The following is a 13,974-nucleotide window of genomic DNA, read 5'->3' as shown; positions in this document are numbered from 1 at the left end:
AATGAGCCACTACACCAACTCTGGACCATTGCAGCGATTTATTTAGCAACAAGAGCTGCGACCTATCTCGGCAGCACTCTTCCTCGGATCTATCGGAGTGGAGCAAACGTTTCGTCGAGCAGTATTTATTTTACATGTTTATATTGTTTGTAAATTTGTCTCTTTTGTTTTCTTAATTTATTTATCTAATTTTATTTTTATCTGAAAGGCCCTTTTATTTTGCTTGTATTCATTATTAGTTATATTTTGCTTATTTTAGTTTTACTTTTTAAAATGTTTAAATTGAACCAAATAAATGTTTAATCCGAGCCAGTTTGTTTTTTTTGTACATTTTAAAGCCTTCCAACAAAAACAAAAAGACATAGTCGATTTGAGGTGGCTTTAACAAACAATGTTAATCAAATTAGTAATAAAAATATAATAATTTCATAACTTTGAATCGTTAAATTTAAATTGTCATAAGATATTTATATAACGTAAGCAATGAAGGATTTCTTGATTCAGATAAGACCTTTTACATTCTTACCAGCCTATTACTACTTTATTTTAAGGATTTTCTTCTATCTTCAAAGTTCAGAAAATATATAAGTGGAATTATTAGAAGTTATTCGAATAGATATATGACCTATTATGACATTCGAATATATATATGAATGTTTACTCATACTGAAACATTTCATTCCTGTACACCTAACATTGAAACCATAATGAGAAACTTATTAAATTTGGTTAAATTTAAGTCCCGCACATTAGGAGAGAACATTAGGGATATTGGATTGTAGGAGGGCGATAACACGAGAGGGCTCTCGAGGCGAGCAGGCCATCAAAGGCTACGAGAGCCGTGTAACAAGAGAAGTGGCTTTGTTGTGGTCCCAATTACGTAGCCTTCATCGGCCAAAACATCTATTAGCTATCCCTCTCTCCTTCCGAACGGTTATTCCCATTCTCTAAGTGTTTGGCTTAATGAACAATCAACTGATTATCGAATTTATACCCAAGCAATATCGTTATCACAGTACAAATGTCTAAAATATTTTATTAATTTAGTCCATATACCCATGGCTACATACAGCAAGATTTCTTACTATGATATTTTTTTTTTTGAGAGGGAGAGAGAGAGAGGGGGGGAGAGGGAGAGAGGGAAGGGGTGGTGGAGGGGGAGAGGGAGAGGGAGAGAATTAAGTGTTAGGGTTCAAATATCTATTCATACAATAGATACAGAAATAGAAAAAAAAAACAGAAAAAGAATGAAATATGTAAAAGAAATAGCAGTACTCACTAAATTAAAAGAAAAATAATAATAATGAACAAATATCCGAATAAAAGATAATACTATAATGATTTGTATAAATATAAATATAATAAAATAGAACTGTTTAAATAATAAAAGATAATTTATGTACAAGATAAAGATAAAGAAAAAACCTGTATAAATTATTTACGTTCTGCCTCACTCCTATGTAGAAGTCAAAGCAAGGCTCTAAGAAATCCCAGTGCTTCTCTTCCAGCCACGTTATTGGTTTAAAGATAATACTGGTTATTATGGTATTTAAATTTGTTTGATATTTGTGGTAACTGAAATTCTACTGAAGGGACCAGCTTAGGGTCTCGCAAAAACAAATATTCCATACTCAGTGCTATTTTATTTACATATGTTATAATCAAGTATTACAGTGGTAATATTGTATAATATTTAATTTAGTTATAATATCTAATTAATCTCAAGTAGTATTGAGTATATTTATAATTTTAGTATTTTAATAATTATGAAACTGTTTTTCTTTATCACTGTATTGCATGAATATACAGCATAGCTTATGGGTGAATATATAATATAGTTTATGTCAACTACTCTGTAATTTCCAAGAATTATTAACGTTTGTGGGAGAAAAATACGTTTGAGCAAGAATAATGATAGTGGGAGACAGACTTAGCTGAAATTGGCCCTGGACCAATTTTACACAGATCCCTAACTTATGGGCAAAGCTAGGGCCAGATTAAATTAGAAATATTGGTGTATCAAGGAAAACACATTTGTGCATGGGTAAGCGAACGTATTCGATGGTTTTTTGGTAAAATGTAGAATCGACTCTTATCACAGCAATTTCAAACTTATACTGTGGTTCAGTATACTCTTGGTAAGCATACTATAGCCTTAGTGAACATTACTAACAAAGATCGTGAAAAATATGTCAGACAATTTTAACAAAGCAATCCCATTGTTGAAATAACTGTTGCGATCAACACAACACTAAATAAAGTTTATTTTATTATTTCAATATTATTTCTTGAAACAGAAGGTTTCTTTAACTTTTTTTTTTAATTGACTGAATTTTCAATAGGCCTCAGACAATATACTATCGTTTAAAAGAAATACAGAAAGGTCGAAATACTGAATAAGGCCGATTCATTGAGTGAAGGATTGAGCGATAACAGAAGATTATTCAGAACTGAATCACCTTTTGAAACCTTCAAACAAATGGACTGCCAATATGAGGGGCCTCTACCGAGGGTTTTATCGAATTGTCGCATCGTGTTTTGTTCTTTCCCACCCTTATTTCAATTAAAAATGTACACATTGCTTAAAATTTCTGAAAAACTTTTCTAAATAATTGTTGAAGTTTTTAAGTTCATCACAACAAAAGTTTCCCAAGAAAGTTAACTGGCAGTTCATTAGATTTAAATAGACTTAATCGTGTAAGATACGGGACAATTTACTTTTCATTTTATTATATTTGATAAAATGATTATTTTTTAAATTATCTGAAATAAAAATAGAGATAAATAATATTTTATTTAAAACCTCCCACCATCCCTTATCTATTTTCTTTTCTTTTCGTCGACTCAAGTCTTCCATTGGAGACCTACAAAGCCTTTTGAAAAACGGGGGGTTATCAACAGGTGACCACCCTTCTCTAACCATAGGACTCAAGTTCTCATTTTGTGGGACCGCCACTCAATGAAAAAAGTCAACACCTCAGGCTGGATTCGAACCGGCGCTAGCCACAAACCTCAAATTGTACTATAATTTTATTTATTTTTTAAAAAGAGATTTATCTCATTTTTTTTTTACAATGATAAAACTTTTAATACTAAGACAATTTGTTAAGCAAGTCTCACAAGTAAAAAACCGTGTTTTGGGCAAAATGGTTAATAATATTGGTGAACAATAAATTTTATTTTTGTTACAACTTGTCAAGCAGTAGATTATCTAAAAGACTCTTCTGTCGCAGCTCTTGATTCTAATAAATCATTTTTCATCTTAGCGAGCCTTTTTACTAATGACCTTATAATTTTATAATGAATATTGATTACATTTTAATTTCCAACAATAATATTAAAATTTCTGTTGTGTTTTTATTAATTCTGGAGTATAGCTGCAAAGGCTATCTCATCCATAAATTTTTTATGTTTATTGCTGTAATACAATATAATTTGGCTATTAGTACCCTCACATACATTAAATGAAAATAAAAACGCAAATAATAGCCCACTCTGGTAAATTCAGACGGAAAAACTGTGAAAATTTAGTCAAAAACGCTTTTAGAAATATTTTACTTAAAAAAATTATATAAAGGACTATTACAGGAAGAAAATTGTGGAAGTTAGCGAATCGTCATTTTGGTGAGGTTGTGGCTGTATGGAAAAGAGTTTTGCCATAAACCAATGCAAGGCATTTTATCTACCATTTATAAACACTTAAAATAACCCTGTAGTATAAAATAATCTTTCAAGGCAAAACTAAAAAATCACCTTTCGTAAAAATCGCATCTCGTAATCTCGGGTCGGCGAGATACGAGACAAGGGGTCAACAAAGGGACTGGTATTAGCTTGTATAATTACCCAAACTTACTGACTTAGTTGGAGCACATGCAGACACTACGTGATCTAAATAACAAACTTCGCCTTATCAGATTGCTTTGTCCGCTAAAACACTCTGTTAAAACTTTAAAAAGCTACATAACACTTAAGTTTATTATAATTGTGAAGAATAAAAGCTGTAGGAACGATGACAATAAACGCGAGTAGGTTTGTCGATGTACAACATGTCACAATCTCGCAAGAAGTCACTCCCGGAGGGTCTATCCAACTTCGGCATTGATTTGTTGCGGATATAACAGAATAAATAAATTCTGCAAACACTAGTCTCGGATCTATGCTACTGAGTCAGAAGTAGTAAAATTACATTATTGAATGATTTATTATTTTAAATAAACGAAAAAAAAAATGCTAAAAACTTCAATTAAACCATTTTATGATTCCTGACGAACGGAGCGTGGGCAATTAAGGCACTCTCAAGCCAGGCTCGATTCTGGTCTTTAATGGTTGACCTATATTTTGTTTATTCCGATGGAATAAATCTCTGCTTTTCCCTCTGGCTCGAATGTGTTTGTATACTATAGGATAATCAATCTTCACGCGTCCTGGTTTGAGTACCTTATCAAAAAAATATTTACAAAAAAAAATGTACAAAATAAAAATAAAACCTTATTTTTGAATGGAATATGGTCCGGGTGCGGTAAAAAAAAACTTGAGCCAACGTTTCGCCCCACGTTGCAGGGCTTCGTCAAGGCTAAAAAAGATACAAACACTCTAAGTTTCAAAAAGGAAAAAAAGAAAAAACATAAGTGTAAAATAACAGGGGTATAAAATGAAAAGTAAGATATAATAAGAAAAATTAAAGGTTGTAAATAGTAAATGAAAAGGGTAATAGTAACAGATAGATAAGAGAAGAAATAATAAAGAAAGTACAAATAAAGAGATGAAAACAGAAAAAAAAAACACAAATCAAATGATGAGACAGACTGCATACCTGTTTTGGCGGCAGTAAAAAACAAAGTGACGGTTTGGAAACGGTGTGTAAGAGTATCTTGGCCGCTTAAGAATCGCCTTTTAGGTTTTCGATTAACTTGTACCAAGGTCGTTTTGCTATTAGTCGTGATATTATAGATTGGAAATTTAAGTTTGTTTTTTTTTAATTTGTGTCTTTTTTTAGCTAAGGATTTTTCACTTTGAGTTAAATTAAATTTTGTATATAATTAAATTCTTAATCACTCCGGCCAACGCCCATTCTCAATTAAAATAATCTTCTATTCCATTGTCCGAGGTTTTGTAGCTCGGCCACTTATAGCATCTTCCATTGGCAATAACCAATTGGTCCTGCAGAAATTCTTTTTAAAGTATTACACCACTTTAGGCCTTTCCCCTTAATCTGTTCTGTTAAGCTGTCCTTATTCTTTCTGACGCTCTTATTATTATTATTACCATGCCACTACACTGCCTACACTAAACCTCCTTTACCACAGCTCAGTAATCTCTTGCTCTCTCCCTCCATTTTTCAACAATCAACCGCATTAGATCTTTCTTCACATTTCCCAGCCATCTGATCTTTGGAAGTCCTCTTTTCCGCTTTCTATCTGGTTTCCCATATAGCATGTTTGTGGTTATCCTTTGATCGGACATCCTCTCTACATGTCCTATCTATCTTATGTGTGCTTCTTCTAATTCCATTCTCTGAGACTTCTTCCCATATCCTTCTCTTCCAGGAGTTGAGCATCCGTTCAGCTTTTCTTGTTAAGGGCCTATACAAAACCATTGGTCTTACGATTGTTTTTTAGATAACCAATATCATTCTTTTAGAAAGAGCTCTAAACTTCAATAATTTTAGCAGTGAGAAATAACATCTATTTTACGCTCTTACAATTACATTTTTAATTTATTCATTCTGATACCTTATGTGCGCTCGTCTATTAGTCCATTTCTGTGACCAAAAGGTTCTTCTTTTCAACACCTTTTGTGTTCCTTATTTATGTTAAATGCGTCGTTATGCTTTTATATATGAATCTTTTTAATTATACCAAAAAGTGTATTTGTGTGAGTAATATTTCCATATGGGCTTAGCTTAGAATGTTTATCTACCTAATCCCTATCTGAATTTGTCATTGTCTGAATCCCTATCTGAACAGTTGTCAAAACGTTAATGATTTTAGTATTTAATACTTTGTAAATATTTAGCTTACATTCAGCAGAAAAGTAAATAAATGTTATAAAAATTTCTCTGGTAGTACACATAAAATCTTTAAATTAAAGAATGATAATAAAAATATAACTTAGCCTTACAGGTGGAAGGTTAAAGGAGTTAGGAACAAGATTGCTCCCTTAAAGTTTTCCCCTTTTCGTAAAAAAGGGCTTGATTTATGACTTCCTCAACCTTCGACTCATTGAAGCTCTGCGTGGAGGGATCCTCTGACCTACATTTCTTTATTCACACTGTGTTAGCAAGAGCCTTTATTAAAATGAATTTACAGTAAGAAAAAACTATATATTAGTGTTTCCTCAACTTTACAGCACTGACTACATTACTTTTTTTTACCTGCAAATATTTTTTTCACACCTGACCTTAGAATGATAACTAAAAAACTATTATATAAAAATCAATATTTCATTGTTCGTATTATATAAGCCGGCATACCGTTGAGGGCTTATGGATGAAGATTCAGGATTTTCCTAAGAAGATGTAAAGTAACAAAATAAAAATAGGTTATTAACAAAATTAAATATTCATGGCGCTTAGCTCAGAATGTATACGTTTTCTTCATGGTTATTGCATTCGCATAGATTTGACTCCTTTTGAGGAATAAGAAAAACAATATTACTGATTCATTAAATGATTTTTTATTCACTAAAATTATTAAAATATAATGAGGATTTGGATAGGCCAAAAAGTGTTTTATAAAAAAGACAATCATATTAGTTTATAGTGTTGCCTAAAACCTTTAAATACCATTTTTCAAATAAATTTAACACCTTGAATTATTCGGATGATTTTTTTTTATACGTAGTGTCCAAATAACTAGATATATTAAGTTACAATCCTTAAATTGTATTCAATTATTCTCTATCCAATTGTCTTTAACCAATGAACAACAATGACAAACACAGCACTAAAATTATTTAAACCGACTGACCTAGCAAAGGAACTAAATTTTTTTTTTAGAGAGAAATAATATGGAGTCAAAAAAGGATTACATCAAAAAACGGTTCATGAAGTTCCACTACCAGTTGCCGACAGTTAAAGGAGCAGTGACCTACAACCTGGGAAACCCAACCTCACCCCGGAGACTGAAGCCCAGGCTGCTGCAGGATATTCTGTTATAAATTTGTAGCAATCAGCGAGCACGAAGTGCCGCCGCAACCCGCTAGGGCTCAACACTACAAGGGTCTAAGAAGCTAAGCAATTGTATATAATGTTATTATTATAAAAATACGACATCTTGTACTAATGTATAATGTATATGTTAATATGTAATGTGTAATAATGTTATTAATAAAAAAAAATTGAACAAAAAGAGTCCACCGAACTATCTCAAGTAGAGTTAAAAGTGTGAATCCTCAGTGATAACCGATCACATGAGCCCTTTAATTGCCACCGGGCTGATCCGTTAAATCAATACTTTTTCCAGGTCTAGTCATAGCACTGGTGGCTTACACTCTACTTAAAATAGAGAAGTTCATTGCCAATTTATTCTCACGAGAGTTGTTTTTTTAGTATGCTCACTTTAAACGATGGCCTATCTCCTCTCCCTTTCTCCAGCAATCTTAGTACTTCCGCTTCATTTCAGCAACTAACATTGTAACCTTACCCTTAACGATTACACTGGTCCGTCTGCTTCATCTCGGGAACCAGTGTAACCTCCCGTCTCTCCCCGGCTCTAGTCCCTCCGCTTCATCTCGGCAACTAGAACTGTTACTCTACCTCAGACTTCCTCTACCTGAGTCAGTGTCCAGGGCTCATCCCCTGCCACGGCCCTTCCTTTCTTACCTATTAATGAATACGCCTTGTCGTGGGCCTTCTGTAAAGTGTATATCAGGCTGGAGAACCACCTAAGACCAGACAACCCCAACAAATTCTATATTTATTAATTCATAGTCACATTACCTCTACTTTACTTATAATTATTAATTTATTTATTTTTACTTTTCATCTCTCGTCCCTTTTTCTAATTAACTAGTTTCTTTTTACTATTCGAGGGCAATTGTTTCTTTTGTTAAGTGTACCAATATCACTATTTTTTGTTATTAATTTTACTTTTTTCTTTTATTAAGAATCATTATTCTTATCTATTTATTTTATCATTTTTTTCTTTTAATTATAACATTGCATATAGTTAGGGGTTTATAAAAAAATAATGTAACTGCTATATAAACCATGTAAGGCCCACCAGGCCGATCTGGTATAAAATAAAATAATATAGAGAAATAAAGATATTACTTTTTTGCATCTCGTAGATTGGTAGATTTAGGGGTATAGATAGAGATACCCCTAAATCTACCAATTGTGAGGTAATCCCAGATCTGCTAGTTCTATATAAAGTAGTTTTTTATTAATTTCACAGATCTACAATAAGAAACTTTTAAACATTTTTATTTAATATTCTTGGCTGATTTTTATGGGGTTTCGGAAAACCTTAAAGAAGCTACGCACCCGGAATCATCAATTTCAATGTCTTTTAGATTTTATCCCTTTATATGGGAGACGAAACAATTCCAGCTTATGAAACGTTTTAAATGATATCTCCGGTTTTAATTTGCTTACAAAGATCTGATTAGTAGCATTTTGTGCAGTTTAGACGGACCTAAATCCATCTAACGTTTTGTGAATATTATTGCGAGCCTATTGAACTTTCTTATAGAAAATCTTGTCCGCCAACTATTTAGGAAACAATTTTCGTTTTTGTGATTTCGTAAACATTCAAACTCAATTAATACAAGAGACTATATTATTTTGTTATTCTACATTTAAAAACAAATCGGTTGGTATATTATAACCTCACAATGCACAACAACAAAGACAGCACTATTATTTAAACCGACTGACCTAGCAAAGGAACAACATATATTTTTTTTTATAGAGAAATAAAGATATTAGTTTTTGCATCTCATATTTAAGCCAAAACAGAAAATTTTTAACTTTAACTTTTATTCAAGGTTCAACATGATTGAATAAAACTTGAAAATTATCAAGATACTGAAAACAATAAATTTCTACGAAAATTTCCCCAGATCAATTTGAAAACCTTGATTACTTGTGGTAACTTTGAATGAATAAGAATGTTTTAGTATGGTTAGTAAACCCGTGTCTTCCTGATGTTAACAATGCATTAAATATTTGCCACATTTAAAGGCAATAAAAATTAGACAATTTTAAAAATTAAAAAAAAAAACCAAAGGAAAATATAATATCGTTATATTATTAAATGAATAAATAACCACTGATGAATAAAATATTATTTTAATAATAACCAATATTGCTACACAGTTATGTACGACACGAAAAATTTATTATGTCTTTTTAATGTTATTTAATTATTTATTACCCTCTTAATATTTACATGTATCAAATTCAAATAAATGGAATTTGAAACAGTGGTAGATATTTAGAAAAATGAATATTAAGATAGAATCCATTATTCACATAGTATAAATTAATGACCCTGAACTGCGATATCTACGAGCTAAAACAAAATTGTCAGTTGAATAGTATTATCACTAATCTTTGCCTAGAGGGAACGGATCCAAGTTACAGGAGTAGGAGCACTTAGGCACGAAACATGAATACACAGTGGAAATGGATCTATAGCCCATTGGCTCGCATTAATTAGCAAGATCGTTATGGAAATAATGCGCAAGATTGTTCCTGAGTTCTGCTCTCTAATGGTCTTTTGATAGAGCTTATTGCGGCAGCATTATTGACTGCTCATCTCCCTCTCCTACGGCTTGGATTACTTGTGATTTCTAAAGTCACACCAAATTAAAATATAAAAGAAACAAAAATAAGCTTACAGATTTCTTGAACAGACTATCATTAGATACATGGCATATGATTATTCTCCGTAATGATTTTTTTAATTTATTTTTTAAAATTTACAGCTGTATTTACATAAAAATACATCCAGTAAATGTGATGTTAGAGTTCAATAGTATAATACAGCCATGTGGAGAAACTATCCATTAGTAGTACTCTAACAACAATTCGACTTAAGAAGGTTTCGAGACCATCTTCTTTTCAGGCTCCTCAAAAGATTGACAAGAATGGAAGAGGAAGCAGAGCTAGAAACTAGTGGGTTTGGGTGATAAAATCTTATCTTTAACAATAAAGTATTTGATTAATATGAACGCTTCGATTTAGAGCAATAAGGTCTTATTTCCTTTTTTTTTTTCTTTTATTATTAATTTATTAATTGCATCCCAAATTCTTCAATCCCATATCACAGCCCTCGAAGAATGGTGTCATAATTGGAGAATTAAAATAAATTCCAACAAATACCATCAAATTACCTTTTCCCTACGTCGTTAACATACTGACTGTCCTACAGTATACTTCAATAATGTTGCCTTTACGCCTGTTGAACAGATCTGCTACCTTGGACTACATCTGGACCAACGACTAATCTGGAATCCTCACACAAAACTGAAAAGGCAGGAAACTGCACGTCGATTTCGACTATTACAGCACTTACTAGACAAACAGTCAAAACTTCCAATTCATTACAAAAGACTGATTTACATGACAATTATAAGGACAATTTGGACATACGGCGTTGAGCTTTGAGGCTCCACTAAACCTTCGAATTCCTCTCGTATCCAATCCTTACAATCCAAAATCCTTCGTAAAATCCTAAATGCTCCCTACTTTGTCACAAATAAAATCATCCACAAAGACCTTAATGTTCCATTTGTAACCGATCTAGCCCGAACCAGATATCAATCCTTCCATTACAAACTCCCTAACCACTCAAACCCATTAGTTTCCAATCTTGCTTCCTCTTTTATTCCGGACAATCCTCCGAGGCGTCTGAAAAGAAGATGGCCTCGAGACCTTATACTGTAAAAATGTTTTCAGAGTGCTACCATTGGGTAGTTTCTCTACATGCCTAAACCATACCATTACGATTTCCTCAAATTTACTTGATGTATTTATGTACAGTTCTAAATATCAATAAATAAATTAAAATAAAAAAAAAACTTAATTTATAATCATTTAAGATCCTTTTCATAATAATAAGTATCTTTAGTTGGTTGATTGATTTTGAAATTTTATTCCATTTACAGCAGATTAACTGTGTAATTGCAAAATACAAATTATGTATACTATGTGGTGTTATAAGAATTATTATTATTGCAGAACGGTCCAGTTGTCTGGCCTCCTCTACCATAGCCAATCAATCTTCACGATCTCTTGCTCTTTTAACATTTAACCGCCTAAGATCCTCCTCCACATCGTCCAGCCATTTGATCAGGAACTTTCGAGCTGGATTCCCATATAGCTTTTTCTTGGATATGCTTTGATCAGGCATCCTCTTCCGGCGTGTCTTAAGACGTTGAGTTACCAATCTGAACAGTTCCATCAGCTCCTCATTCCTTCTTCTTCTCCAATTCTCAGTACCTTTCTACCAGGAGTTGAGCATCCGTTCCGATTTTCTGGTCAAGGTCGTTGTTTTACATCCATAGATTACCACTGGCCTTACGATGGTTTTATCAATGACCACTTTAATTTCTTAAAAAGGAGCTCTAGACTTCAATACTTTTTCAGTCAAAAATAATAACTATTCTCTACTGCTATACCTGGCCTTAATTTTGCTCTACACTTAGTTGTCATCTGTAGCCAGGCTTACCAGGTACTTAAAGTGGTTTAAAGAGCTGAAACTGTCTTCTCTGAAAGTTACATTACTATTAACTGGTATATATATATAAAAACAATTTAAACTTAAAATCAAATAATATCTTAAACGCAATCATTCCTATTTAAAATATTTACTTAAGGAGGATGTCCGAAATGAGCTCTTTCTTCTACTTTTGAAGGAAAAAGCAGGACTCAGGAAGATTCTGGTGCATTTCTTAACCACGTCACTGATATTAAAAGACAGTGGAGGATGAGCGAGTGCCTTATTTTTTTTTCTATTAATCTGTGAATATTAGGGAGTAAATGGTATTTTTTTGTTACGTAGATGGTCAAAGCTATGCTCAAGAAAGAAAAATTAGTTTTTAACTATTTATTAGTCAACAATGGAGGACTATTAGGATGAGTTGAGGTACTTTTTTTTGTAGGTTTTCATCCCCTTTTAATTCAAAATACTGAAAAGCATGTACATTTAGATCATAAATAGAGCAAATCCCATTTTCCCATGGATCTTTAATCCTTCCGGGCTTCAATTCTCAGATCGGAATTGATAACGTACAATGTATACATAATGAGAATCTTGGAACTCTCTGGAACTTACCGGAACACAAAATAATGTTTTTATATTAACGGTATAAAAGATTTAGAAAAGAATGCTTATTATTTTTTTATGTGGCTATCATTTACTTATTTTATTTAATTACAAATGAGAAAAGACTGTGAATCTGTTATCTAACCCAAAATATAATGAAAAGCAGGCCAAATCTTACTGAACAGAACTAGTAATTAATGAACATATAATTATTTATAATGAATAAAGTATAAATTAATTCACGTAAATGGATTCAACCAATGCAATTTAGCTATCGGGAGAGGAAATCACTAATATCTAGGAAGCCGTGGAAGGGGTTGTAGTAACGCTTTTATGTCACCGATAAGCTAATAGGGCCCCTGGCTACTCCAGCAATCTGTTTCTCATCGACAGCGAGTAACAGCTCCCCACCACCCATTTTCCGATATCATCACATCAAATATAGGTATTTGAATGCAATTTGTTAAAAACAAATTATTAATTTTCTCATATATTAGTAAAAAAAAATATATAATCCGAAATAGCAATAGAAATATTATATTTAGCCATAAATAACTTTCAATACAGCAACTTAAAATTTGTTGTTCGTATCTAGAATAGGTTTTCTTAATAAAAATATTTCACTTCCACTGATAGTACAAGAGCCCGCTGGAAAAAAAGGAAGTTATTTCACCCCAATTTTTGATTACTTTAATGAAAACTATGTATAATTAATAGTCAAAATTTATGAGTCTGCCAAATATAGGTAGGAGGAAAACCAAATGGCAGATGTTTCGAGATGATAAATAAAATTATCTATAAATCTATTTATATAAGACATCCTATCTATGCAGTTACATTAAAAATAGTTACGTAGTTGAGAAAATAAATTGCCATCAACAAAAGATTTTTTTGTTATATTTAGATTTTCAGAGGCTAAGAATGTGAATTAAGTTGAATTTCTGGAAGATTATTGCGATCGGTTCCACGACCTTAATTAGTAGATAAAGAAGAAGAAGGATATTTTCTTTATAAGTCACTACCCATTGATAAATTACTCAATTTATTCACTTTTTCGTCGATGGACAATATTATTCTTTCCTCCATTTTATATTACTAGATATCTATGCTCAAAAAATGTATTCGAATTCAATAGGTATTTTTCCATTTCCGAACAATAATAATAATTGGGATTTGTATTTTACACGTGGACGTCCTTCTGCCTCAATTATTAGAAAGAAGGGTAGTTGAACGGTACTGCTGCCAAAGTCAATAATAGGAAATAAAAAATTGATCATTAAGAAATAAATAAAGTGTACAAGAGCTGAAAAGAGGAATATTCAAACCAAACAACTAAACCTCAGAGAACTGGTGTTTTTTTGTTTTTTAAATTTTTTAAAAATCTCCTGTGTGAGGGTCCCTTTAAAAGTTGTTTAATAGCTTGCGGACCTCTCTAATAAAAACTAATCGTTTAGAGAATAATAATAATAATAATCTTTATTTATTCTGGGATTGATCCCTTTAGAATAATTTACAGGCGTCAAAATTAGCCTTTAGTGCCTTAGAGTAAATTACAAAATAGAGATGAAATTACAAGATGTCATAAAATAAACTAATACAGTAAATTTAAAAATATACAATTAAACAACCATAATTAAGAGAATATATAAAATAATGATAAAACGAATAAAATGAAACCACTTGTCATATCATAAAACGTAAG

The sequence above is a fragment of the Halyomorpha halys genome, unplaced genomic scaffold (genome assembly GCF_000696795.3).
Source record: "Halyomorpha halys isolate HHAL.00 unplaced genomic scaffold, Hhal_1.1 Scaffold1066.1, whole genome shotgun sequence".
NCBI classification, from domain to species: Eukaryota; Metazoa; Arthropoda; class Insecta; order Hemiptera; family Pentatomidae; genus Halyomorpha; species Halyomorpha halys.
The sequence above is the reverse complement of the archived record's forward strand: the minus strand, read 5'-3'. Positions refer to the sequence as shown.